Here is a 27,931-nt window from a genome sequence, read left to right on the forward strand (position 1 = left end):
AGCAGCTATTCCATGTATGCCACATTAGTGTACATAATCATTCAGTTATAAATTACAGTTACATTTCTTAAGAGTACTAAAGCAGGTTAATAAGTTGACTTGGATTACCTGACAGTTTTAAGTGTTTGCTGATTTTGGTGTATTCTGTAAGTGAGCTACTCCAGGATAATTCAGTTAAAAAAGCAAAAATAACAGAAGCTGTCAGGAGTAAAGAGAGGTTCTATGACCATTTATAAACACAGATATTCACTTTCTCCATCATTATTAACCTACCATCAAATGCTAGTCAAAACCCCTTTTAGGGTTCAAGTCATGGTAGCCATTTTAGTCTATTCTTTCCTCATTGGCATTTTTAATAATCACACTATCTAACCATCTTTAAACATGATGACTGCTTCATCACTCATTTTTTGTGAATGCTTAAAAATGAACATGGAAATCCCTAGCTCAGGGCAAGTTAAAAACATTTTCAACCTATAAATCAATAAACCTAAATCATGGCTTAAATTCACATATTTACAAGAGTCTCCTGACAACAAATTCCTTAATCACTGGGCACTAAATTTCCAGTAGACCCGATTCAGCTATACATAGAATCTGTGGATCTGCATTTGCAAACAAATCGTTTTTTTATTTGACACATTAAATTAAAAATCATAAAATAAATGTGAAAACAAACGTGACCAGAATCAAACATGGTTTTGCTATTATAGCTATTGTTTTCAAAGCAAGTGGAAAACTAGGAGGATACAAGCTTATCACTGACTAACACAACTGCTGTGAAATCACCCCTTTAGGAAAAGGGTGAGGGTGAGAGAGAGAGAGAGAGAAAACTGCACTTTGTTACAACGCAAGTTTCATCCACGCACAGACACAAGTCAGGAAAATGAAAATGCACTGATTAATGTATTCTACCCATAGAAATAATTTGAAGAAAGTTTACCCTATCCAAGCCAAAACTAAGAAAAATCGAGTTAAAGAAGAGCAAGCTATATAAGATGATTTTCAAGGAATATTTGGTTTCACACCCTGAAGTACAAACTATAAAAGCACCTAATGTGATCCAACATGTGGTTTAAAGAGGCAGACGTAAACATAGCATTGTAAATGAAAAGGCTCCAAGTCACTGCTATCTTCATTTTTAAACATAAACTGTAAATGATAGTGAAACATTTTGAATCTTTCTTTGTAACAAAAATGAGGGGATAAATAATAATTAAGGAGGCAAATAAAAGTGAGCACCTTTCAAGAGTGACCGCAGTAAAGTACGAGAGGCAAGTTAGGTTTTCTTGCAGTACGTTAACACAATGCTTGCTGGGATGGGTTCAACCCTGAATGGACAGCATAATTTAAAAAAAAAAAAAATCCTCGTTATGCATGTTTAAGTTCTGAACACTCCGTGGTCTAAGTTTATAACTACAGTAGTTTTAATTTCACAAAGACGTTTATCTTGTGGTGGTTATGTGGAGAAAGAAAAAGGAAAGATAGGAACTGGAGGTTTGTTATGTCAGACAGATAGCACGCATGCAATAAAAAAAAGCCCACTCAGAAGAACATTCATTGAATTCTGTGTTCATGTCTCCAAACACCAGATCACGAACCCAACATTTACACAATATTTCAGTTAAACCTGTGCGATAGCCATTCATACATCCAGTTTTTTGGAGTCTAGTCACACCTGCCATAAAGTTCTCTACACTGAACGTAGACCTGGGGACCCCTTACTGCGAGGGAGCAGCACTACCGCCACACTACCGTGCATGTTTAATACCTGCTTTAATGGATTTCATCCTGAAAATGATATCAAGTATTTATCTTAGCATTCAAAATGTTCAGAGAGCAGGAATATCATGAAGTGAACGGATTCTGTGCGGCGATCGCTGCTTGTGCATCCTCTTAGTGTAGAGGAAGTCAGTTTAAGAAGCGCATACAGCGATTAACAACTGGGTCGGGGAACACTTAACACAAAGCATTTAATGTGCTACATTAACTTATGATGGGGTTTGAGAAAATCTAGTAAATTAAACACTGATTTTAGGATGAAGTTTAGTTTACGACATTCTACTTTAATTACAAAATAAACTATGAGAATAAAGTGGAAATGTCGAGAATAAAGTCAACCTGTCAACTTTATTCTCGACATATAGTTTTTTTTTCTTCACTGTGGCCCTAATACGCTTCTGTAGTGCTATACCACAAATAGCATTATAAATGCAAGTTGCAGTTTTCTTATTTATGTATATAGCTTAGCTTGAAGCAAGGTCCATATTAATGCAGTTTGCCTTAATGATGGTTCAGTTGGTAAAGATGTCATCACCAAGTTGCACTTATTTTATTTTAATTTGGTGAATACTGTACTGTGTAATGCACCTGGGCTTGAAGTGTTGAATAGTATTATTACTGGAAGTTGCACTATTATTTATTTTATCGTTATTATTTATTAGTTTAAATATTATGCAGTTTAACAGAGATTGTTAACATTAACAGAAAGTGTACTTGGTTTACAAAAAATATTGACTCTTTATTCCTTTTCTAAGACATATTCAGTGCAGTACAACTTTTGACAAGCACCTCTGAATATTTTACTAAGTCTAAATGCCTCTTTGGATGGTTGAAAATATGTTGTCAAAATTTTAGTTTAAGTTGTTTGCAAAATTTGTTCAATTGTTTGCAATTTGTTCAAAAAGGTTCTATATTTTGACTGCAACTGTCATGCAATGTGATTCCTTCTCTTCATTAGTGCCACCCCCTTGAAAACTATCATTTTATGGGACCGTGCAAACCTGTACTGATACTTGTGTGCACATTAAAATGTTTTTTTGTACAATGTACAATTCTCATGACAGTGGAATAGATTATTCTTAGCCAGTAATAGCAGTGGAAAATGTGGTTAACATCCACTCATGCATGGGGAAAAAAAAAAATACCATCCAATACCGTGAAATCGGTATAATTTTGAAAAATACCGTGATATAGAATTTTGGTCATACCGCTCAGCACTAACATCATGTCTGATTTTGACACTATTAAGACTGACAATTTTAGATACACCACTGACTAATTAATTATGGTACTGCATTAGTGATATTACAAAATGGATTAAAATGTGAAATGCAAAATTTTTCCTCTGCTTCTCCCTTTAAGAGCAAAAAAATGGGGTAAGGCTAATTTACCATGCTTAAAACATCTTAATCATCTCGCATAACTATTGCAATCTTCAGATTTATTGATTTTTTTTTTTTTTTAAATATTCTCCATTGACCAAGTGGAATAAAACTAGTTGGCATTTATGTTAAATCTATATTTTACTTTATTCCTATATTTTTTTGCAGATTTTCTGCAAGACTAATTTTTCTTATGCTTTAACTAAAGGTCAAATTACAATGGCTTGCTTCATTAAGGGGGAATGCACTGAAAGTATTGGTTCAATTTTGTTATGTTGTTTCTATAACATTTTAATTTATTTCTACACTGCTTTTAAAACCGTAACTCTGTTAAAAATGAAGAACATTAAAGTCTGAACTTTGTCAGAACCAGAAAACGTGTTGTAGGATCCCTAATTTTTGATATTAGGATATTCCTTTTAAAACACTGTAGTAGTAGTAGTAGTAGGGTGTTGTACTGTGTTAGCCATTATGGATGCAATGAGAAGTCAAGCAAAATGACACTTTTTATTGGCTAACTGAACAGATTACAAGCTGTAACACTGATTCGAGATGTAATGTAAGCTTATAACAGTCAGTTTGCAATTCAGCTACATAATAATTGAGACTGTCATCTTCATGTCAAATATTGATTACTGCTGTCAAAAAGAAAACAAAATGCATACATATTTCTTGTTGATTTTTCTTTTTGGCAAACAAACAAAAAATTATTTAAGTTCTCACTTATCAGGTAGAAGCATTCTTGTATTTGCTGGGATTGAGTTGGCCAATTATGCTATGGAGCTAAAGTCTGTTCCGTTGGCTCTTCATGCTAAACAAGCTTGGTGATCTACACAGATAAGTACACGCGGGCCGATAAATCAAGAGCTTTTGTGACAGTCGGTTGTTTCATTACTTTTTACTGTTTGCTTTATTCTCTTGGTTATTTCAAGAGAAAACACTTTAAGCTTACGTTTCCTGCATATCTTTAAAATTATTATTTTACTCTAACTTTGAATGGTCACTAAATAAAATGTTAAAAATATTAAGGAACAGTGCAATTAAAACAATATATATTTTGGTGCATTTCAGGTTAAGTGGCAGTAAAATAAAGCTCAACTGTCCACAAGCAAGCAGCTCAGAATTAGGTCCAATAATATTAAAACAAATAAATAAAAAAGCTCGGCACTTTGTAGTGCAACAGTGTAATCAAAGTTAGAAAGGATCCCAATTTAGTGCTTCTAGGTGGCAAACCCAAAAACACAAACATATAAACATCCTTTCTTCAAAGACAAGAGTCTGTGTCCCTGGCTCCAAACCACTTTACTTCTCTTGCTGGCAAATTAATTGGATCTTGATGTGGTAAAATGAAGTTCCTGAAATTGTGCAAATGATTAATTTATAATTGTGGCAATCCAAAGGAATTTTTTTTTTTTTGTTCATTTGTATTCATTAAAAAAAAATACTAGCAGTAAGCCAATGCCATAAACATGCCCCTAATTTTACTTTTTTATTTTTCCTTCTAACATTTTAAATACTAGATCAGAGAACTATGATCAAGATTCATTGATGTGTGCTAAGAAGCAGCGCTCCGGCCTTTATAAAATGCATTAAAGGTTTGTAATCTTTAACATAAACATAAAATGTAAATGTAACTTATTACCCATTTTATTACAGATTCTTGGTACTATTTTATCAAAGCAAGATTTATAATGAGAATAATGATAATACATTTTATTTATATAGCGCCTTTCCCATGCTCAAGGCGCTTCAGAGAAAAAAACAGCAGGGTATATGTAACATTGGATACAAACGTTTTCCTGAATAGAACAATGAAACAGATAAAGCATTAAATAGAATAAAGGACAATAAACCAGAGTAAAATACTAAATTCAATACTAAAAGAAAAACCTAACAAATAATCTAATTTGTGAAATAACAGACACACAAATTATCCTGAGCACCTGGACATAGAGGTAAACTGAAAGAAAGGACAGAATGTTAAATTAAAAGCCTTCCTAAATAGATGAGTTTTAAGTTGTTTTTTAAAAGAATGAATGCAGTCAGCTGATCTAATTAATTTCGGGATGTCATTCCAAAGTCTGGGTGCTATGGAGCTGAAGGCCCTGTCACCCATCGTGTGCAGGTTAGTGTGAGGCACAACAAGAGTACCAGAATCAGAGGACCTTAGTAGGCGAACAGGAGCATAGTGATTTAGAAGGCTACTGATGTAGTCCGGTGCAAGGCCATTTAAAGCTTTGTAGGTTGTTAATAGAATTTTATATTCAATCCTGTAAGACACAGGGAGCAAGTGAAGGCAGAACAGGATGGGTGTGATGTGCTCACTGTTGCTAATTTGTTTAAGGACTCTTGCAGCACAGTTTTGAATCAACTGGAGCTGTGATATCAGATTAGAAGGGGCATCTGCCAGAAGCGATGCAGGATGCGATAAAAGCATGGACAAGTTTCTCAGCAATAGAAAAGGAGAGGAATGAGCGAATATGGGATATGTTATGGTGGTGAAAGTAAGAAAGTTTCTTAATGTGGTTTATGTGGGCAGGATAAAAAAGGGAGGAATCAAAAATGACACCAAGGTTCCTTTCATCAGAAGAAGGTCTGATGAGATCACTGTCAAGAGTGACTGAAAAGGAGCTCATTTTCTTAAGTAGCGCTTAAGTAGCTGCCAATTTGCAGGAGTTCAGTTTTGTTGCAATTTTATTTTAAAGATAATAGCATGAAGAGCACATATGAGACACAGACACTTACTGATACCAATCAATACATAAATACATGCTGAGAACATGCAGACTCCATTTACAACTTGATGCTGTGAGGCAGGAATTACAGCTCTGCACTGCCACTCTGCCTATGCTAAAATATTGGTAATGAACTTCAATCTGATTAGAGTGAACTTAAGAGAATTGGCCTGTGTGTATGTGTGTGTGTTAGCACTGCAATGGACTGGCGCCCTGCCTGGGGATTGCTCCTGCCTTGTGTTGGATGCTTGCTGGGATAGGTTTCAGCTGATCCACAACCTTGCCCTGGATAAGCAGGTTAGGAAGATGGATGGCTGGATGTATGCTTATAAAATCTACTCAGTTCTTGTTATTTGATTGCATGCTACATGCCTGCTCAATATTCCCTCTCTCACCGTAGCACCCATGTGCTTCATCTGTCCAGTGGCAGCAAGCAATATATTGTGAAAAAATATCGAAATAAGCTTCTGTATAGTAAAAAGTGTATAATTTGACTTTTTTCACACATTGTTTTCTACACAACTGAAGCCGCAATCACATCTGGGCATCAGCATGCAATGTTATAATGGTGCTTAGTGATGACTTTCCAAAGTGAAACACCACCGTGACCCTGAAAGGTGCCGTGGAGCAAAATGAGACACAGTCTCCTTTTAAAATGGCTGAATCCCACACAATGGTTTGCTTTTTGCCCTTTTTTTCCTTCTTAAAATGAAATGGATACGCATTTTTGCAATATGTATGTAATCTTGAGACATGTCTTAATACTCAGCAACAATTACAGGTTGAAAAATGGTCATATTTGGTAGGCTTTAAGGCGTTTCTACCTAATGGGAACCCAGTATCCATTACCTCCATTATAAAAATGCAGGAGGGGTCGGTTTCACTTTAGAATGCAATTTTATGTGGTAAAACTAACATGAACCACGAATGTGAAGAAATAACTGACTTTAAAAATTACCAAACTTATCATTTTAATGCCATTCTTCAAATGATACAAGTACGGAGCCAGTTCTTCCTGAATGTTTTGTTCTGCACCCTATTGATAGTAATTATCAATAATTACTGCCAATGAAGTATACATTTGGCAGTTCAATACTCATTTGAAATCTGGCACCATTGTAGGAGATACTTGAAGGCTATACTATCAGCTTCATCCTTACAAAGCTAACAATTGCCCTTGCACTAAAGTTCACAATACTAATATCCACGTATGACCCTTTAGATTCCACAAATTTGAACTTTCCGCATATATTCCCAAAAAAAAAGAACAGCATAAAGCTATGCAATATTCAGAAATGAATGCAGTGTGCAACATGCAGAAATGAATTTAGTGTACATGTAGATAGTAATAATCATACATCAGAAAGTGTTATTTGGGTAACTTGCGTAAAAAATAGATTTTAAGGCTAATGCAAACGTGTGTATTAACGGCATTGTTGCATTCATTTGAGTACTACATTTCGGTATGTCAGCACATGTACTATTTCCTCCATCTCTATCGCTTAGCATACATTACATACAGGTAAAATTCCGTTACAACGAACTGCCAGGGACCTAAAGAATATTTCATTGTAATGAAAATTTTGTTGTAATGAGATTCTGTATTTGTCACTATAGTGCTTTCTTTAACTTGCCTACAGGCGTTTGCAATTATTTCAATAGCTTCTTTCGCGTTAATTTTAAAACTTCTCCTGTCTACAAGTTATGCTGACTAGAATTTTTCTCTGCATTTCCTTGCGATAATACGCTTTCAGGGTGCGAATGATGCCCAAATCAAATGGCTGAAGCACTGCTGTGCAACTAGGTGGGAGGAATTCAACGCGAACATTATCTAAATGCGGAAGCATGTTGTGGGCAGCAGAGTTTTCAATCAGAAGCCGAATCATCCTTTTCTTCTTCTTCATATTTTGAGGTTTCTGAACTCTTTTGGGATTGATATAATATGAACTGTTACCGTTTTTTCGTGTCTGCCGTCTCTATAGGAGGGTGACAATAAGTTAAATTGCAATGGACGTTTTTCAAATGTTGACGAGCAATAAGCAAAAGGTATCACTGAAAACCACCGAAAACAAAAACAGCAAAAACAGTACGAGGAAAGATTCAAAGAAAGAATTTTTTTTTTTTTTTTTTTTTTTATATACAAGGTTTCTGTTTGGGGATCATTGTGCACAACTGAGCTGCGACTACAAAATTAACTGCTCTGGGAATGATTCATTCAGGCATTTCAAGGTCTTTTGAGCACTTCATTGTAATGAAAGTATCTGCTGAATGTACTTCGTAGTAACGAGATTTCTATAGACTCGTGTCATATGGGGAAACTGTCGGGACCATAAAAATACTTCGTTGTAATGAAAATTTCATTGCAAAGATATTCGTTATAAAGGAATTTTACCTGTATCTTTGGGATTTATTTTATTGTTGCCAATTTTCACACTTGGACAAGCGTATGTCATTTGCTTAGAGCAATCTTAAGAACAAACCTTGAAGTTCTTAATACAAAAATGCAAGGAAAACTGATTTCCAATTAAGACATAGTGTTTACTTAAAATATTCTATATAATAAAAGGACAAGTATCTGTGTATTGAGTCTTCCCACTTGCTATGCCCCGGTGATTCCAACAGATGGCACAACACGAACACTACTACTACTATGAATTCCTTACCAAACTGCATATAAGACACATATGCACTGTATTTGTCATTCTAACATATGGCACATCATAAACATTTTTAGCAATGCATTTTAATACTACAAACGTTTAGAATGAACCAACTGTTAGAATGATGAATACAATGATAGTTAATACAACACGCATTACAAAATACATTCAAATAGATGATGAACTGCAAATATTAATGAAGAAGTCAATGTTAATTACTTACAGTTCAATCCATCTTAGACAGGTAGCACTGCTAATGGTGTATAAGGAAGTATTTCTGCTTAAATATTTTATTTAATTCAATAAGGAGTTACATACAGTAAGCATATATGTATATATTGTATCTTATATGCTTAATTGCTTATTATATACAAGTATACATATAAGCATGTAATCATACAAGTTTTTGTCCATTTTCGTATTCTTTTATATTTATAGCCATAATACAGCTTTCTTTCCATGGACAGCAAGATCTTACGGCTTATATATGTAATATGCTCATTATTATGACCTTTTATAGATTTGTGTACTGAATTTACTTGCCCTCTTACCAAATCAAATCTAAAGCTTTTTTCAAATAATTATTTTACTAAAGTCAAATTGTAGACTTGGCTAAAAGATTTTAAAAAATGGCCTAACTTAGTACGGTACATAGCATACATCTCTCGCAACTTATACCATTCAAAATTAATTTTCGCGAACTTCACTGCGTAACATGTTCTGGAAATTTAACTTTCTATAGTCATTATTGGAAAAAAATTTAACACGTCTTATCTTGGTTAACTCAAAGAATTTTAACTAAGTTTCTATAATCCAATGGGAAAATTGTTCTATTTTACTTAAAAATTAAAAATGAGTAACAGATCCAAACTTAGACTGTCAAATTTTCATCAGTGTTATCCACATTTAATTTAGTATTCTTTGCCATTACTAACCTTTTTGAATATTTTAGTATTTCTGACGGATTACTTCTTATTAAATTTTCTCTCTCTCTGTTCTCTTAATAGAGAGGGAGGGAAGTATCTGATCTGATGTAAAGAAAATGTAATTCTGATTTCGGATTTATTAATTTATTAATTGTAAGGATAGTAACTTTCAGAATACAGATTTTCCACTTTAAGTGTTTATATATTTTTGTTATCCACTCAGGTATATGCAGTAATCCACAACTTAAAAAACATGTATGGGTAAAGGATGTAGCTAAAACACTATATTGACCTAATAAAACAACAGATTCATAAGAGTGTAGGATTTAAAACAAAATATAAATCATCATTTGAACTGCTCTAGGTTATAAATATTTACATTTTTTGTTTTTCCTCCCTTTTAATCTCACTTCTATTGGCAGAAGGTCAGTGCTCTGCAAAAAAGTGTCATTCACAGTGGACGAGCAGCCAGGCTCCAGCAGTTACTGTTTTCATTAGCAGAGCTGAGAAAAACCTGCTGTTTTAAGTTTTTCATAAATAATGTGACACTGAATCATTAAAATGTAAACAATTTGTTCAGAGGAGAGAAATGATTCTGAAGTAACCACGTATTTATTCCTAAACTCATGGAGTGAGAAATAATTAGAAATAACCCTGGCTGTATATTACTAATGAGCACAATGTGATGAAACACAAGAGTGAAGTGATGCTAATTGGCTAGGGTAAAGCCATTTTCTATGAGCCTGGACAATAATGACGCTCGAGGAACTCAGTCTCATATTTAAAAAATTCTGAAGTTTTGTCTGGTAAGAATAAAAAGGATAAAAATTAATAAAGGGAAAACATTCAGCATAGGAAACGGTGTTTGGCATCATATGCATGTTAATTACACATAACAAAAGGAGGACCTTACCAAAAAAATGGAACCATAATTTTCAGAAATATTGGGGTATGTTTTTCTTGGTTTGATTGTGTGGATGCATCTGTATGGCCTCAGTGAGAGCTGTATAGTGTCATGCATGTCACCTTGACAAGTCACTTTTTTTGCACTGCTTATAAAGTTTATTCAGGGATAAATTTCCATTTCTGCCCTCAGTTTACTGAAACACCTCCCTGAAGAAAAATCAAGCGTCACTACCACCCTTACTCCTCCTCTTATAGTTGTATGAAGATAAAAGATCACCCAACAGGAAACCATTTTCATGTTATGTACCAACTAGCTAGAAAGCAAACCTGACCTTAAAAATTACTGCTTTTTGCAAATTCTTTTTTCAACTCTTGCCAAAAGTAATTAAATGAGTTGGCGCGACATGTCTTTAACATACAATATTGTCTCTCATCACAGTTGATGGCTACAAGACAACCTATTGCATGATGCTTAAATGTATGAATTAAACAAGAGACAGTAGTTTATTTGTCATGCAATTACTGTATAGCTTAACACTATGAGTTTTGCTTAAAACATACCAAAGAATGAAACAAATCTCACTTGCAACCCACTCCATGTTATTCATTTATAGTAATGATAAAGGGAAGATTTAAACTGTCATGGTGATCAGTTGCAGGGCTATGTTTTGCTCTACAACATTTATGTCTGTTATAAATCTCAAGTTGGACGGTTGGGAGACAAAATCAGAGAGGAGAGATTGTGTTGGTTTGGACATGTGCAGAGGAGAGATGCTGGGTATATTGGGAGAAGGATGTTAAGGATAGAGCTGCCAGGGAAAAGGAAAAGAGGAAGGCCTAAGAGAAGGTTTATGGATGTGGTGAGAGAGGACATGCAGGTGATGGGTGTAACAGAACAAGATGCAGAGGACAGAAAGATATGGAAGAAGATGATCCGCTGTGGCAACCCCTAACGGGAGCAGCCGAAAGAAGAAAAGAAGATAAATAATAAATTGGATCACCATACTCATTCTGAGCACAATTCCAAAGGCAGAATTGCAATTTGAGTTCAGGTAAATACATCTGTATAGAAGGTAGGGGCAAAGGAGCAAAGTGAGGAGTATTTTGTTTACAATATAAGAGCAAAAGAGAATGACCAAGGAGAGCATATTGTTCAGGAGGGACTATCAGCCTATCAATATTCCTGCCTTTCAGGCAAACTGAATGTGTAGGAGGAAGCTGTATGAAACACAAGTACAGAGCTGTTCATAGAGGAGCTCAAATGTAACATTTTAATACTATTTAAACATGTTACAAAAGTATCTTACTGCTCCACAACTAATGATGTCCAAAGAATACATAGGAGAAGAAACAGCACAACCTTGGGTTAGATTCCATTTTAGATGGTCCTATGCATACTAAAGAATGTCTTTCAGGTTAACCTTTAGTCCACTTCATTAGATTACAGTCCACCAACTTTCCAAACGTTTGTATTGGCAAATGCCTGCTGGTAAAATACTTTTGCTGCCTGAAAACTACTTCTTATTCTCTTAGGTACATTCATTAAGTAGCTAAAAAGGGCAAGCATTTTACCCCACAGCCTTATTCATGGCAGCAGATATATTTATCATTTATCAACAGCAAGAAAAAGAATTCCCTGCACATACTCAATTTAAACAGATCTGCACTGTGAACTGCCATACAACTATATATGTAGATATCTAAGCAAGAAACCTGAACACGGTATGGAAAATTCTAATCTCATGTTATTTATGGAAGAAAGTAATTTTCTATTCTTTAACACATCAAGCACAAACTACAACAAAATATCAAAACAACAATGTTAATAATATAATAATTAACACAGTGGATGTGTCGTCTCAACAGGGGCAAATTTTGAACCTCAGCTTGGCCCATCCAGGTAAAAATATACTTATTTCCTAAGAAGTTACAGTTATTGATTTTCATTGAATTTTGGTGGAGTCACTGTATTTTTCAGTTTAAAAAAAAAAAAAAAAAAAAGTTTTACTTTGCTATACTAAAAAATATAAAGTTGCACAAAAGTAGTGCATGGAGCCAAGAAACTAGTGAATCGGATTTTCAGTTGCAGCTAAAAGTACAGCTTCTAACAGGTTAAGAAGGACCAATACACATGAGTGACAAATGTACATACAACAGAAAAACAGCATTTTGTATACTTTGTTATGGAACTATACCGTCTTTTGTTTACACATAAAAATAAATTATGCATGGTTATCGTCTAAAATACTAAACAGAATGAAAAATGGAAACAGCCCCAGCCTTTTTTATAATATAAGCCTTTTATATTTTTATTTAAAATATGAATCCAAATATCCATTTATTCATTTCATGGACCTACTTTTTTCAAGACTTAGTCATTGGGTTCCTGCACTCAAAGCAACAGGTGCAATGAAGACTTGTAGACCTGAAAGATGTGATTCATAGGTGGGAGGAAAAATATATTTTCCATAGAAAGAAGAGAAAAGTGATCCAGATGTGTTTTTTATACACTCATTCTCAGGGCTTGATTTACAGCATGGGATAGTGAGTATGGTGCCTAAATAAATTAATAAAGTGAACAATTCTACAGCACCTTTAAGGCAAAAAAAAGCTTTTTAGTATTACCACTTCTCATTATAAAATCAGCTGAGAAATAAAAATAGAGAATCAATTGTCAGTTGGAATTCTTTTACCTTGTAGTGTTGCACAGCTGAGAGAGTTGAAATAATGGTGAGATTATGAACTCTTTAACAAAGCACTATAAACAGCCCAGATAAAAAAGGTGGCTTCATAATAATAATCTTAAATTGACAAGTTTGATATCATAAAAGGCACCCTTAAGGTTGGAATAAATGTACAACTGAAATTTGAATTAGTTTGACTTATCCATGAAAGTGTTATTAACCAGTTAATGTCTCTTCATATTCTGACAGATGTAAACATTATAATAGAAAGTGTCCTGAAATATCTTGGTGTTCAAATATTCATGTGAAACCGATAAAATGGATATCCTGAAATCCTCCCAAGTCAGTTAAATCCCCCAAGTTTGTTGTTGGAGGGAGGTGGTGAAGTTATTCCCCTCTCTGTTACACATGAAAATCATGCACCAATCTGTACATATTTCATAGTTACAGGTAGGCACAGCACTATCATGGAGTACGTCAATAACCATCCCAGGACAGAGGAGCAATCCATTACAGGAACTGGCAGCAGGGGACAAGCATACATGAGAACGCGGAAACTGCACACAAGCACTGACTAGACAAGGATTCAAACTAAGCATCCCAGAGCTGTGAATTAGCAGCTCTAATCACTGTAGCATGTGATACAGATCTTTTTTTCATTCTATATACTAACAAATGTAATTAGATTCCAAGGCTGACTATTTCTTTTTTCAGTTAGAAAATACCAATTTTTCTGACAAAAGAACTGCATACACTTTATCACAAACATTCTCAGCTTCACTGGTAGACCTTGATTTTAAACATTAATTGGTCTTCACAGCATGATGACATCCAAAGACAAAACAGCATTGCTGAGAATCAGAAACTTTTTTTAGTGCATAATGGTTTTGTTAGTTGCAACTTAATGTGGTCACATTCATTCATCCATTATCAAACAAACCTAATCCCTGGGTTTGCGGCATCATATCAAGTTTTAAATCAGCACATATTGAGGTCTTCCAACTGTATAGAATTAAACTGCTAGCTAGTGAAGTTCAACAATCACAAAATTTCTCAGATTAAGAAGTACTGTAGTCCCAAAATCTCTTCAATACTAGCAGACAGCCTGGGGAAATGGAGGAGAAATCTTCAGCAATTCTTTTACAATAGAAAACTAACAATGAGGAGACATTCTCACCAAGAGAAGTATGATTGATTTGTCCTCTTCCCAAAATTATATTATATATTCTTTAGAAACCAGTTTCAGATAAATGAAGTTAATCTAATCAATAGTTGCTTTTCTGCTCAAAGGCAATTGCCATGGATCTTCAGTTTCTCTTATCCGTTAGTTACAAATTATTTTTTGTATTTAATAATAACAATAATAAAACATTTTATTTATATAGCAAATTTCCCATTTCACAAAACACAATGTCAAAACAGGTCAAGGAAAAACAGACACATCAATCTTTCAACTCAATCAAAGACCAATACCTAGAACAGCAATAGTGACCGATTATGGGAATCTTTCACTAAAAAAAGCCCTATAAACATTTTGCATAAGAAACACTGTCAGTCCAGCAGAGGGCAATAAATTCTAGTACATATGTCTAAAGACTCAAGTCAAAAAGGCTACCAAATGCCCAAGAGAAAAAGGCATCAAAACACTGCAAACAAGGTGTCAAGATTGAAAAAATACTGACAAAAACAACACTGAAAAGAAACATATGTCCAATCATATTTTGTAGCGTTCCCTTAAGCATTTAGAATATGAATCGGTTTTCATGTCAATTGGTGAAAGCTGTTTTCTATTAATTTACAAGCCTTTACATTAATCTCAAAGATGGCAAAACCCCTTGAGGTCCTTTGGAAAAAAAATTAAGTTGGGCTTCCATCTATAGCATTAAGATGATTTTCTTCTAATAGAATCTGAGATACCATTCTTATTTATTGATTAAGGCACACAAATAATACAAGTGCTTGATTGGCTTTACATGATTACTCCACTCAAAAATTATTGTATGTTGTTTGTACTGAAGGCAGAGAAAAAAAAATAATTTTATGTTTCCATGGAAAATGGACATTAAAACTTTATGATACTACTACTTCTTTCGGCTGCTCCCGTTAGGGGTCGCCACAGCGGTTTATCTTCTTCCATATCTTTCTGTCCTGTGTATCTTGTTCTGTTACACCCATCACCTGCATGTCCTCTCTCACCACATCTATACAATGGGTGTTAATATGGGATGCTTGGGTACAAAAAAGGAAACAATAGCAAACAATATCAAAATGTCCAGAAAAAAAAATCTCAGGTAACGTACTTGTATCAAATAAGCCAGTTATTTAATCATATACTCACAATGTTCAAAGCAAGTGCATTTTTTTGTAAAATATTGCTAAATAAACACTTCCGGAAAATGAGCAGTTCAGGAAAGTGAAGCTCATTCAAATAAGATTAAGCTTTTGAATTGAGATCTGCCTCTCCCCCTCATTCACTGATTAAGAGCACAGCCTTCATTTCAAAACCTTGATCCCATCTGAGCACAGTTAATGTTTCCTGTTGTTCCTGAAGCCCGTATCACTACAAACAACATGGAGTAATTAACAAATTAAAAAAAAAATTGGTGGACCATTCCTTTAACCAAAGGAAACAATTTAAGAACCAGTACTCAGATTTTGACAACTATAACCTATAAACATGCCAAATGGAATGTGATGACGAAGAAACATGAAGCCAATGAATATAATTTTATAGTTTATAGTACACCAAGTTTATAGTGAAACAGTGGCATACTGGGTGGTGATCCAACGTGCTGGAACACCACAATAAGCACAAGTTCTCTTCCAACCCATTTAATAGGCCCATTCTTGCTGATTGAGCACATAATTTAACTAGATGACTTGTCCCTACTCTCAACCTGCCATGTCAACAATTACTGTTTGTGGGCATTTCAATTTCCCAAGAAAAAATAATTGTTCTCTGGATGTATGTGAATTATTATGCTTCAGTACATAACATTTATTAAAGCAGTTTCTTTATACAATAAGCAGTCTTGGATCCAAATTATTCTGATCCTGATATACCAAGATACAGGTTGGCAACCCGAAAATGTGCACCTCACTCATTGTCATTCATCCATCCATCCATTTTCCAACCCGCTGAATCCGAACACAGGGTCACGGGGGTCCGCTGGAGCCAATCCCAGCCAACACAGGGCACAAGGCAGGAAACAATCCTGGGCAGGGTGCCAACCCACCGCAGGACACACACAAACACACCCACACACCAAGAACACACTAGGGCCAATTTAGAATCGCCAATCCACCTAACCTGCATGTCTTTGGACTGTGGGAGGAAACCGGAGCGCCCGGAGGAAACCCACGCAGACACGGGGAGAACATGCAAACTCCACGCAGGGAGGACCCAGGAAGCGAACCCGGGTCCCCAGGTCTCCCAACTGCGAGGCAGCAGAGCTACCCACTGCGCCACCCCATTGTCATTCACCTAGCAAAAAATTTTGAAATCGCAACTTTTTCTGAAGTCCTCAAATAAAGCCATTAAATGAGGGAATTGCACATATTTTTTTTTAAATTAATTTTATTGTAACCATTCCATACAAATAGATCAATTTATACAAAAAAGGATTGAAGACAAATCAAACCCCACCCTTGAGAAGGAGAGCATGGCCAAAGGAGAATTGCTAAGGGCTTTTTGCTAAGGGAACTGCACATTTCTATGCATAGAAAAGTTCAAAAGCACTAAGCCATTTTCATAATTTCACAGTGGTATAAAAAACATTGTTTTGGTAATTCTGTGGATTACAACACATGAACTGACAGAGGACATTAAACAAACAAAATGTGCAAAGTAATTCTGAAAAGAGAAAAAAAAAAAGTTTGTTCACTGTAACAATTCAGAAGTTACTACCTGTGTTAAGATCAGAGGTGGGTAGTAATGAGTTATATTTACTCCGTACATTTACTTTAGTAACTTTTTAAAAAAAAATTGTACTTCTAAGAGTAGTTTTACTGCACCATACTTTTTACTTTTACTTGAGTACATTTGTGAAGAAGAAACGTTACTCTTACCACTACATTGGGTAACACTTGAATCGTTACTTTTTTTCCATTATATACGCTGTATTCCAAACATGTACAGCGGAAGGTGGCCGCTGCATATTCTTTAGGTAAAACTCCCTAAACCGTTTCCCATTCATTTTCTATGGTACAAAGCACTCAGCAATTGCAGGTTAAGGGCCTTGCTCAAGGGCCCAATAGTGCAGAGTCGCTATTGGCATTTGCGGGATTCGAACCGGCAACCTTCTGATTGGCAGTACAGATCCCTAGCCTCAGAGCCACCACTCTGCCTGCAGCACTTGTCATATAGTGCCTTTCACATCTATCTATCCATCCATCCATCCATTTTTTTTCTCCTGACAGTTTTATATCTTCTATTATACAGTGCCTTCCCAGTTTATCTATCTAGTAACTTCTCTGTCTGTGCATTATTCAGTGATCTGTCTGACAGAACTTAAAAATAAGAACAGTTATAAGGACACTTGTTCATGTTAACTGCAGTCTCAATTTTTAACTTTTTTAAAAAGAGCATCCTACATCTATTATACAGTGACTGTGTCAACTATCCGCGACTGGCCAGTCAAGGTAAAGTGAGACTTCTTGTACATGCACAAGCTGCCTTGTTCTAATGTTATTTTCTATCAGCTGTGCTATTTGGAGGGCAAGTGAATATGCAGTATTATACTGTCAGTGTACAGTCAGTATATCTTGTCACTGTAAGTAGTTTGCATTGTTCAAACATACATGTTACCTACTGTAGGTATTGGCTTCAAAAGCTTTGTTGTGAAAAACAGATTTGAAACTTTGTGTTATTTTTGCATCTTTATTTTGTAAAGATGTTACTTATTTTTACTCATTTTTTATTTTATTATTTGGAAATAGCAGAATTTGCACATTATTTTATATTTTCAACTGTCTTATTACAACATTTCTAAAAAATGAATCATTTATTATGATCAAACAGTTACTCAGTACTTGAGCAGTCTTTTCACCAAATACTTTTTTTACTCGAGTAATTTTTTGGATGACTACTTTTTACTTCTAATTAAGTAATATTTTGAAGTAACGCTACTCTTACTTGAGTACAATTTTTGGCTACTCTACCCACCTCTGGTTACGATCCATGACAGCCAATTAGTTGAATATAGGCTTTTTAACTAGTATGCTTCCAAAGCCTGCCAATACCTATTTAGTCCAAGACAGAAGAGAAAGTAAGTGGCAAGCTTAAATACCCTTGTACTACAGGAACCGCTATAATGCAGTTTCCAGCTTTTAAATAAAAATAGCACTGAGCACTCAGTGAGGGAAAAGAATATGCTGCATTAAATTAGCAGCACCAGCAATATACTACGCTACTACAGAATTTCAGAAAAATCAGACAAGTTTAGTCAAGGCTGTAGGGGGTTATGAGTAGCCTGACATATCAGAATGCTATATCAACAAAAATTAATTTAGAGATATAAAGCAACTATAAGTAACTAGATACTTCAGAAGGAGTAACATTCTCAGGAGAGGAGTAACATAAACCAAAAACTAAGGAGACAGAAAAGCTGATAATTTTGCCGACTGCTTACTTCAAGTAATTGCAAGCTCCAGTAATGCATGTAGCAGTAATTGAAGAATATACTGTATTTACAGGGGAGTCAAAAGATCAAGCTTATATTTTTATTTCAACAAACCGGACACATTTCAAACACAGCAGTTTTCAAAAGCAAAGAGATTTTTTACTTGACTCGGCATATCACCTAAGAAGAAAGGAAATAAAAATCCAGTGCAGTGCTGGCAGGCAGGAAAGGAAATGTTATGAAGGTTAATCTCAACTGAATGAAAGTGCTACAGGTCAGTTTCTCCAATCTTTGTATTATGATGTAAATATTGCAAATTATTCCTCCCAGTCTGATTATGTGTATTATTGTGCATTTTTAACAGTAGATTTGGTCAGATGTGTGTGTGGGTTGTTCACTACACGGGGGTGGGGAATCAGAAGGATAAAAACAAAAAAAAAGAAATGTGCAAAACAATCAAATATGCAATTTTTTTAGGTTATTGACTCTTCACACTCATCGGATCCACACACCAGGTGAACTTTTCTCAATTAAAAAAAAAACTATAAAATTATTGTCCAACTGAATATTTTGCTTAAAAAAGTTTCATTCAGGAAAGCCCTACAAAATAAAGATCTTGCTATTGTTAACTACTTTTTTCAAACTTTTCCAACTACTGTTTTCCTGTGTGTTTAAAGAAATCTGTGCCTTTGTGTCCCAATTCTATATTTAGTAATATGTAAAATTTGTACTTGTATTTTGCCTGAGAACTTGTCATAGTGCTCTGCGCCAGTACTTCATGATGAGCACTATACAAAAATAAACTGAATTAAAAACTGAACAAAATGATTTTTGATATATCATGCCATTATCAAGAGATTGCAAAAAAACTGTCAAAAAAGGTGCCTCATGCCCATTATTCTGCAAACAGTTAAAAAGTAATTTCTAAGGAAATTCATACTCAGAGACATATAATCCAAATGGAGAGAGTCTGTAAACCTAACTCTCGCCAGAATAGTGAAGTTTTTATGAAGTCACAATCTATGTATGTTCAAATCTACATATACAGTATCCAAGCTTCTCTTACCTCAGCTAAAGTCAGTATAAACAATACATGAAGCACTAGGCAAAAATAAGAAGTTTTGTACTATTAAAAAGGCATGCCATATTTAAAATGATGCTAGAAATATAATCGGTTTCATGACAAAATCTACTGTGCAAATCAACAGCAAAACCATCCATCCATTACCTGAAACAGCACATTTCATTACGTGACTGCAGGAAGCTCCAGCAAACACATGGCAGGAACCGGCTCTAAACAGGATATGAGTCCGGCACAAGGCACAATCACAGACACACAACACCACTCCTGTGAGAAGTACAGTTTCAAATCAACTTAACATGCATTTGTGGGATACAGAGCACCCTGAGAAAACCCACAAAAGCACAAGAAAAAAAATTAACTTCTACTGTGAGACCAAATGAGATGGAACTAGAGAAGCGGTGGAGAAGCAGTGCTAAACACAATGCCACGATACTGCCCAATGTTAAAAGCAAACAGAAAATTTACCAAACATTGTTTCTGTGTAACTTTAAAATATTTTGAATACAGAATACATTAGGGGTTGGGTTCTGCACTGTATTCAGTTAGTATATCAGAATTTATTGTAGTGTACAAAATTAAGAAGGAATAGGAGAGGGATCAGCTGCATACAAAAATAAGAATTACAAAAATACAAAAAAAATCTTAACAGTTTCCCACCTCTTGCAATATTGAAGGTGGAAGTGTTGACACATATGTGCATTAGATTGTTAATTAAAAACAAGTGCATACAGTGTTGAAACTAAACCAAATATTACATTGAAACAACTAAAATAAACTCCACATAGATACTCATTCAACTGAAGTGAAAGGAAAAACAATTATATATATTGTGGAATATGGCCGGCAGCTTATCCCGGCCAATACCCCCAAGCCGCCAGATGGAGCCCTCCCTGCAACAAGGAGGGGCCCCAAATTCCAGTAGGGCTTCATGGACCTTGGAGTTTTCCTTTGCAGCCCTGCTGGATACCATGGGGGCCGCCAGAGGATGTTGCAGGGAAGCATAAGTATTTATATTTGCACTACAACCCGGAAGTATGTCCTAGTCATAGCGCAAGAGGAAATGACGTACTTCCGGGCTGAAGAAAAAGAGGAGTTTTCACCTGACCCAGAAGTGCTGGGGAAATCACATGGACTGGGGAATCAGAAGCACTTCTGGGTTAAGATGTATAAAAGGACTCTGGGAAATCCCAGCAGGGAGCCGAGTTGGGAGGAAGGGTGACTGAGCTGCTAGGAGTGGAGGATTGTGTATTGTATTGATTTATTAATTGTTTATTGAGTATTATGGATTGGAGGGTGCTTTGTGCACTTTATTATTATAACTAGCAAAATACCCGCGCTTCGCAGTGGCGAAGTACTGCCTTAAAATTTTTATTAAGAAGAAAAGTAAACCTTTTTTAAACTGAGGGAAAATATACCAATAATTATTTGTTAAGGATCTGTTTGTATAACACGTTGTCAGTTCGGCCCTCCGGTTGTAATATGACCAAGCTGTGCGCTGAGCTTACTCTTGAGCATGCAACGTACAGTTGGCCATGTGAAAAGCAATCTTGCCTCAAATCAATGCCAACCTTTTGTAGGGTCTGTCCCTGAGACTTATTGTCATTGCGAAGCAGAGACTTACTGGAAATTGGAGGCGTTTGAATTGAAATGGGAGATCAGAGGGTACAACAGGGATGCGAGGAATAAAAACTCTCTCCCCTGAGCCACAGCCAGTAAAAATAGCTGCCTCAATTAGGTTCTTTGCAGACACGTGACCTGAAGTCTCGTGCCGTTACAAAGTTTCAGTGGCTGTAAGTTTCTCAGTACAATTATTGGTGCCCCAACATTCAAAATTAGATTATGCTCAGGAGTGCCTGGAGGATTCAGAGTGGAGAAACTCTACCGGATAGTGCACCGCGTCTTCCACTTCTACAACTGAATCCACAGACTGATAGGTTTTCGGTTATGAAGGTAGTTCTTGATGTAAAATGTGGTTTATAGTCATAGTCATGTCATTTCTTGGTGTCAGGATAGCTCTCTCCCTCAACCATGACACGTCGTTTTCATGGAGATTTCGTAGATTGGGGTAATCATTTTGAAGGCGGCTTTGTAAGAGGCATTGGCGGTTGTCCAAAGGTGTAAAATTTTTGGCCATTTCGGTACACTTGAAAGCGACAACCAAACAATTCAGCGGCAGCCATCAATTCACATGCAGAACCATAGGTGAAGGGCTTAAGCATTTCACTCTTATAGTGCTCCTGAGTAGTATAATTATCTCTTGTACCGTCATCAGTCCACACCTTGAACCTGTCCCAGTCATTCAATACATAAGACACAATGTTCTTCCGGATATCAAGAGTGAGCCTGATATGGCCGTGCAATATGTAACACAGAGAATGGAAAAGGCAGGCGCCATCTCCGGGCATGGAAACCACTCAGGAAGTGACAGTTCTTTGATCGATGGTGATCACCTCGATAGACATGTTAATGGGGGTACGGTTGGAACGATAAAGGAAATGGGTATCTGAACAATGTAAACTAAGTCTAAAATACCTACACAATAACTATAATCATAACAAACAAACAATAAAACAGCGTAGAAGCCATGGATTAAATAAAAAGGCTGCAGTTATCAGCAGGGAGACGTGAATACCGTGGCAAAGCAAGGAAGGGAATGAAGAGACCGGAGCGACGGACAGCCTTATACAGGCAGGCAGCCAACTATGTGGGAGGCGTGGGGATGGGGGACCCACCCGGCAGGGAAGCCGCCTACCAAATTTCGTGAAGATGGGGCCATAAATAAGAAAGTTTAACATGGCGGACGTTGTCGACCGTTATGCATAGAATTTTGAAATGAAACCTGCTTAACTTTTGTAAGTAAGCTGTAAGGAATGAGCCCGCCAAATTTCAGCCTTCTACCTACACGGGAAGTTGGAGAATTAGTGATGAGTGAGTCAGTGAGAGCTTTGCCTTTTATTAGTACAGATACATAATATTTAGACTTTTATCTGGTGTCCGACGTCTGGTTTGAGGGTTCAAGGAGACGACAGCACCCCCTATCTGTCACTTATATATATATATTTTTTTTTTTTTAATTATTCAGAAGATCCCTTTTACACATTTGAAATATAAAAGCAAGGCATTACAATTGTTTAAGATAATTTTTCATGGCTGCGGCATAGGTACATTAAGTAATTTGCACAAGACAATAAAACATGCGAGACAGGAATTTGACTAGAAAAATAGTGATTAAAAAGATTCACACCCTTAAAACAGAGCCACACTGCCCACTAAAAGAAAAACTTGAGTGCCACAATACAATCTTATTAGTAATCTTTATAAAACAAAAAAAAAAATTTACATAATATCCTTCATTTATTGTATGTAATGTACTATCATACATTATCTCAGTCTCCATGGGAACTGTTTAACATCATTCCCTAGGTTTACTGTATTGGGACTGTTTTAAGTTCATAGCCTAGATTTATTGTATTTGGACTGTACTATCATAAGATATCTCAACTTTATTCTTTTCTACACCACTGGTGGGGGTTCATTTTGTTTTGAACATGCTCGGTTTCCTGGCATGTCAAAGGCCTGGGACTTCATGAAGTGTGGTCTATACTCACTTAAGGAGGCAACTTGGTTTATGGGGAGGGGGGGATGGGACAGAAAAGAGAGCATTGTTATTTCTTATTTATTATTTCTACCCCAATAACTAAGTGCCAACACCTGGCAATAATAAGAAATCAAGGTCAAAGCTACATATCTTATGTATCAATGTGCTACCTAAATTTAAAGACAGCAAAATGTCAACAAAAGTTCAGAAACAATGTCTCAATGATCAAACAGTGAACTGTGTGAGCTGGAACATCAAAGGTCTCAATCACAAATTAAAGAGAAAAAAAATATTCTCTGAACTAACAGGTCTAAATGCCAAGACAATATTTTTACAGGAGACTCACTTAATAAGTAAGGACCAGTTTTTGTTACAAAGTGAATGGTTTGGCCAAATGTTTCATTCCACCTATACAAAGAAAAATAGAGATGTCAGAATCTTAATACTCAATTCCATTTGTAGTATCAGAAGTCGTATCTGATCCTGAAAGGTAATATGTCATGGTGATGGGTATCTACCTAAAGTGGACGATAGAGATTTCATCCAAAACGTACTTGCTACTATTCCTAAGTTACAATATACAGAGATTTTGTGTTTTAAATCCAGACCTGGATAGGTCTTCAGCTACAGTGGAGATGACATCCAATACTGCAAAATAACTTATAAGACCCATGGAGATTCTTAATTTAAGAGCATACTCCTTCTTACCAGTTCATCATTGTTACTCAAGAATTGATTATTTCTTCATAGATAATTTTTTGCCCACCATTAAATCTTGCAAATATGACACTATTGTTATCTCCGACCATGCCCCACTGATCATGGAGCTTAAATCACTGTGCCCTACAGACTCCTCTCGTTGGCGGCCGGTTAACCCCCTGTCATTAGCTGATGAGAACTGTATAGAATTTATATCCAAGAAAATTGATAATTTTTAGAGACAAATGTAACCTCAGAGGTTTCTGTAGGAATACTCTAAATGCATTTTTAAGACGACAGATTTCATATCTTTCTCACAAAAATAAACTGGAAACCAAGAAGATGGCAAAGTTATTTAGCAAAATTACCTGAATAGATCAAGAATAAGCCAGGTCTCCAAATGAGACACTTTATAGGAAAAGACCGGTTTTGCAATCAGAATTTGACCTCTTGACAACTAAAGAAATGGAACACTCATCTTTAAACTGCAACATCATTACTATGAACATAGAGAGAAGGCTAATAAGATCTTAGCTCAACAAATCCAGAAGCAGGAAGTTCACAATGCATTAACAGTAATTACCAACACAGACAGATAAAATCATTGACCATAAACATTTAACCAACAAATATAGAAAGTACTACAAGTTCTTATATTGTACTTAGTTTAAAAAAGATAAGACACAATGTAATGAGTTTTTCTGATGCATTACAGATACCACAGCTACAGTTAGCTCCACTATTATTAGCAATGTTTATAGAAACTGGAGATGACAATATTCTACCTCAAACATTTTCCCAAGCATTTATTACTATCTTTCCTAAGAAAAATAAGGATTACAATGTGCATCTCCCCAAAGTTCTAGCTAGAAAGATTGCAAAAGTGCTTCCTTCAGTAATATCACACGACCAAACCACATTTACTAAAGGCAGACACTTCTAATCTTCGACGCACGTATAATGTAATATATTCACCGATAACACGCAGAAAAAGCATCTGATATGGTTGAATCGGACCACCTATTCAACACATTGCACAAATTTGAGTTTGGCCCAAACATACATGCATGTATCAAACTACTTTATACCAGTCCAGAAGCCTCAGTTTGTATTAACAACATTATTTCATGACTACTTCAAACCAGAATGTGGTACTCGAAAAGGATGCCCCCTATCTCACTTGGACAGAGGTAGTGGTGCTGTAAGAATTATGTTTCTAGACTTCTCTAGCGCCTTCAACACAATCCAACCTCTGCTCCTTAGGGACAAGCTGACAGAGATGGGATTAGATTCATACCTAGTGGCATGGATCGTGGACTATCTTAAAGACAGACCTCAGTATGTGCGTCTTGGGAACTGCACGTCTGACATTGTGGTCAGCAACACAGGAGCACCACAGGGGACTGTACTTTCTCCAGTCCTGTTCAGCCTATATACATCGGACTTCCAATACAACTCGGAGTCCTGCCATGTGCAAAAGTTCGCTGATGACACTGCTATCGTGGGCTGCATCAGGAATGGGCTGGAGGAGGAGTATAGGGACCTAATCAATGACTTTGTTAAATGGTGCGACTCAAACCACCTACACCTGAACACCAGCAAAACCAAAGAGCTGGTGGTGGATTTTAGGAGGCCCAGACCCCTCATAGACCCAGTGATCATCAAAGGTGACTGTGTGCAGATGGTGCAGACCTATAAATATCTGGGAGTGCAGCTGGATGATAAATTAGACTGGACTGCCAATACTGATGCGCTGTGCAAGAAAGGACAGAGCCGGTTATACTACCTTAGAAGGCTGGCGTCCTTCAACATCTGCAATAAGATGCTGCAGATGTTCTATCAGACAGTTGTGGCGAGCGCCTTCTTCTACGCAGTGGTGTGCTGGGGAGGCAGCATTAAGAGGAAAGACGCCTCACGCCTGGACAAACTGATGAGGAAGACAGGCTCTATTGTTGGCATGGAGCTGGACAGTTTAACATCTGTGGCAGAGCGAAGGGCGCTCAGCAGGCTCCTATCAATTATGGAGAATCCACTGCATCCACTTAATAGTATCATCTCCAGACAGAAGAGCAGCTTCAGCGACAGACTGCTGTCACTGTCCTGCTCCACTGACAGATTGAGGAGATCGTTTCTCCCCCAAACTATGCGACTCTTTAATTTCACCCAGAGGGGTAAACGTTAACATTCAACATTATACATAGTTATTGTCTGTTTTTCTGTTTTTTTCACCTGCATTGTTATCATTCTTTAATTTAATATTAGTTATTATATCAGTATGCTGCTGCTGAAGAATGTGAATTTCCCATTGGGATTAATAAAGTATCTATCTATCTATCACCACTGCTCTTTGAAATCACCATTGAACCACTGGCTGTTTACTTTTGAAATGCATCAGAGATAAAGGGGAGTACCAGAGGACGACTTGAACAGAAAATATCACTACATACAGGTGATATGGTACCGTATATATCAGACCCATACAATTCCATGCCAGCAGTCCTAAAAGCACTGACAGAATTTCAAAAGATGTCTGGACTCAAAACCATTTTGAATAGAAATGTGTTTTTTTCCAGTGAACTCCCTAGCACACAATATTAGACTGGACACCTTCCCATTTATCTTAGCAAATCAGTTTAAATACCTAGGAGTAAACATCACAAGTAAACATAAAGCTCTTTTTCAACAAAATTCTGATGTCTGCATAGAAAAAAGTAAACAAGATGTGAGAAGATGGTCTGCCCTCCATCTCACATTAATAAGGAGAATCAACAATGTCAAGATGAACATCCTTCACAAGATTTTTTTCCCTATTTCAGAGCATTCCCATATACATTAACAAATCATTTTTAAGTAATCAGAAACATCCATGCATCCAAAGGGTGGCTCTACAACGATCTAAAGCAAAAGGGGGCATGGCATTACCTTTCAATTATATTACTGGATAGCAAACACACAAGCCATAAGACCTGGGGCCTCATGTATAATGCCGTGTATAGAAAAAAAATTTAAAATTGGTGTACGGACAAAACTAGAAACGTGCATACACCCAAAAAAATTCAGATGCATATATACGTAAGCAAAGTTGTACATACTTTCCCTTTATAAATCCTAATCAATATAAATTTTTAAACGCACACACGTGCCTACAGCCCCACCCCGACTCCTCCCACAATTGTGCCTATTTGAATATGCAAATCAATATAAATAGCCCCTTCCATTCAGTGTTTTGTTAAAACACAATGGCAAAAGCATGTATAAAAAACAATAATTTCAGCAAATGCAAAATGGAGTTCCTGCTCTGTGAATTGGACTCAAGGAAAAATGTACTATTTGATGACTTAAGCAGTGCTATAAACAACAAAAGGAAATTAATGGAGTGAAACAGTGTGGCAAAGGCACAGAAAAGCTCAAGTTCAGAAAGTCTTACAGTGCCTGAAAAAAGAAGTGGTCGGTGTTAAAAGGTGATTCGCAGTCTACTGTCTGAGTGTCACACAAAGCGTATTAGAGCCACAGAGAGGACAAAAAAAAAAAAACGGATACAGTGAAGAAAAAAAAAAGGTCTATGTCGAGATCAAAGTTGACATTAATCTCCAACTTTACTCAATCAACTTTACTCTTGTCGTTTATTTTGTCATTAAAGTAAACGTCACCTTAAAATCAATGTTTAGTTTACGAGAGATTTTCAAACCCCATCATAAATAATGTAGGACATTAAATGATTCATATTCTAAGTGTTCCCAGTCCCAGTCGTTAATCGCGATAGACTTCTTAAATGGGCTTTCTCTTATGCCAACAGGAGTGTGCAGGCAGTGATCACCACACAGAATACATTACATTCATGATATTACAGCTCT

At 36.2% G+C, this 27,931-nt stretch overlaps 1 protein-coding gene across 2 annotated transcripts in view; it reads right to left on the bottom strand.

Annotated features, from left to right (window-relative positions):
• LOC114666958 (brain-enriched guanylate kinase-associated protein) overlaps positions 1-27,931 on the bottom strand; it is a 117,498-nt gene that overhangs the window by 65,434 nt on the left and 24,133 nt on the right. The gene's annotated exons all lie outside the window — the stretch shown is intronic.

This window comes from Erpetoichthys calabaricus, chromosome 16 (assembly GCF_900747795.2).
Source record: "Erpetoichthys calabaricus chromosome 16, fErpCal1.3, whole genome shotgun sequence".
In the NCBI taxonomy this organism is placed as follows: domain Eukaryota; kingdom Metazoa; phylum Chordata; class Cladistia; order Polypteriformes; family Polypteridae; genus Erpetoichthys; species Erpetoichthys calabaricus.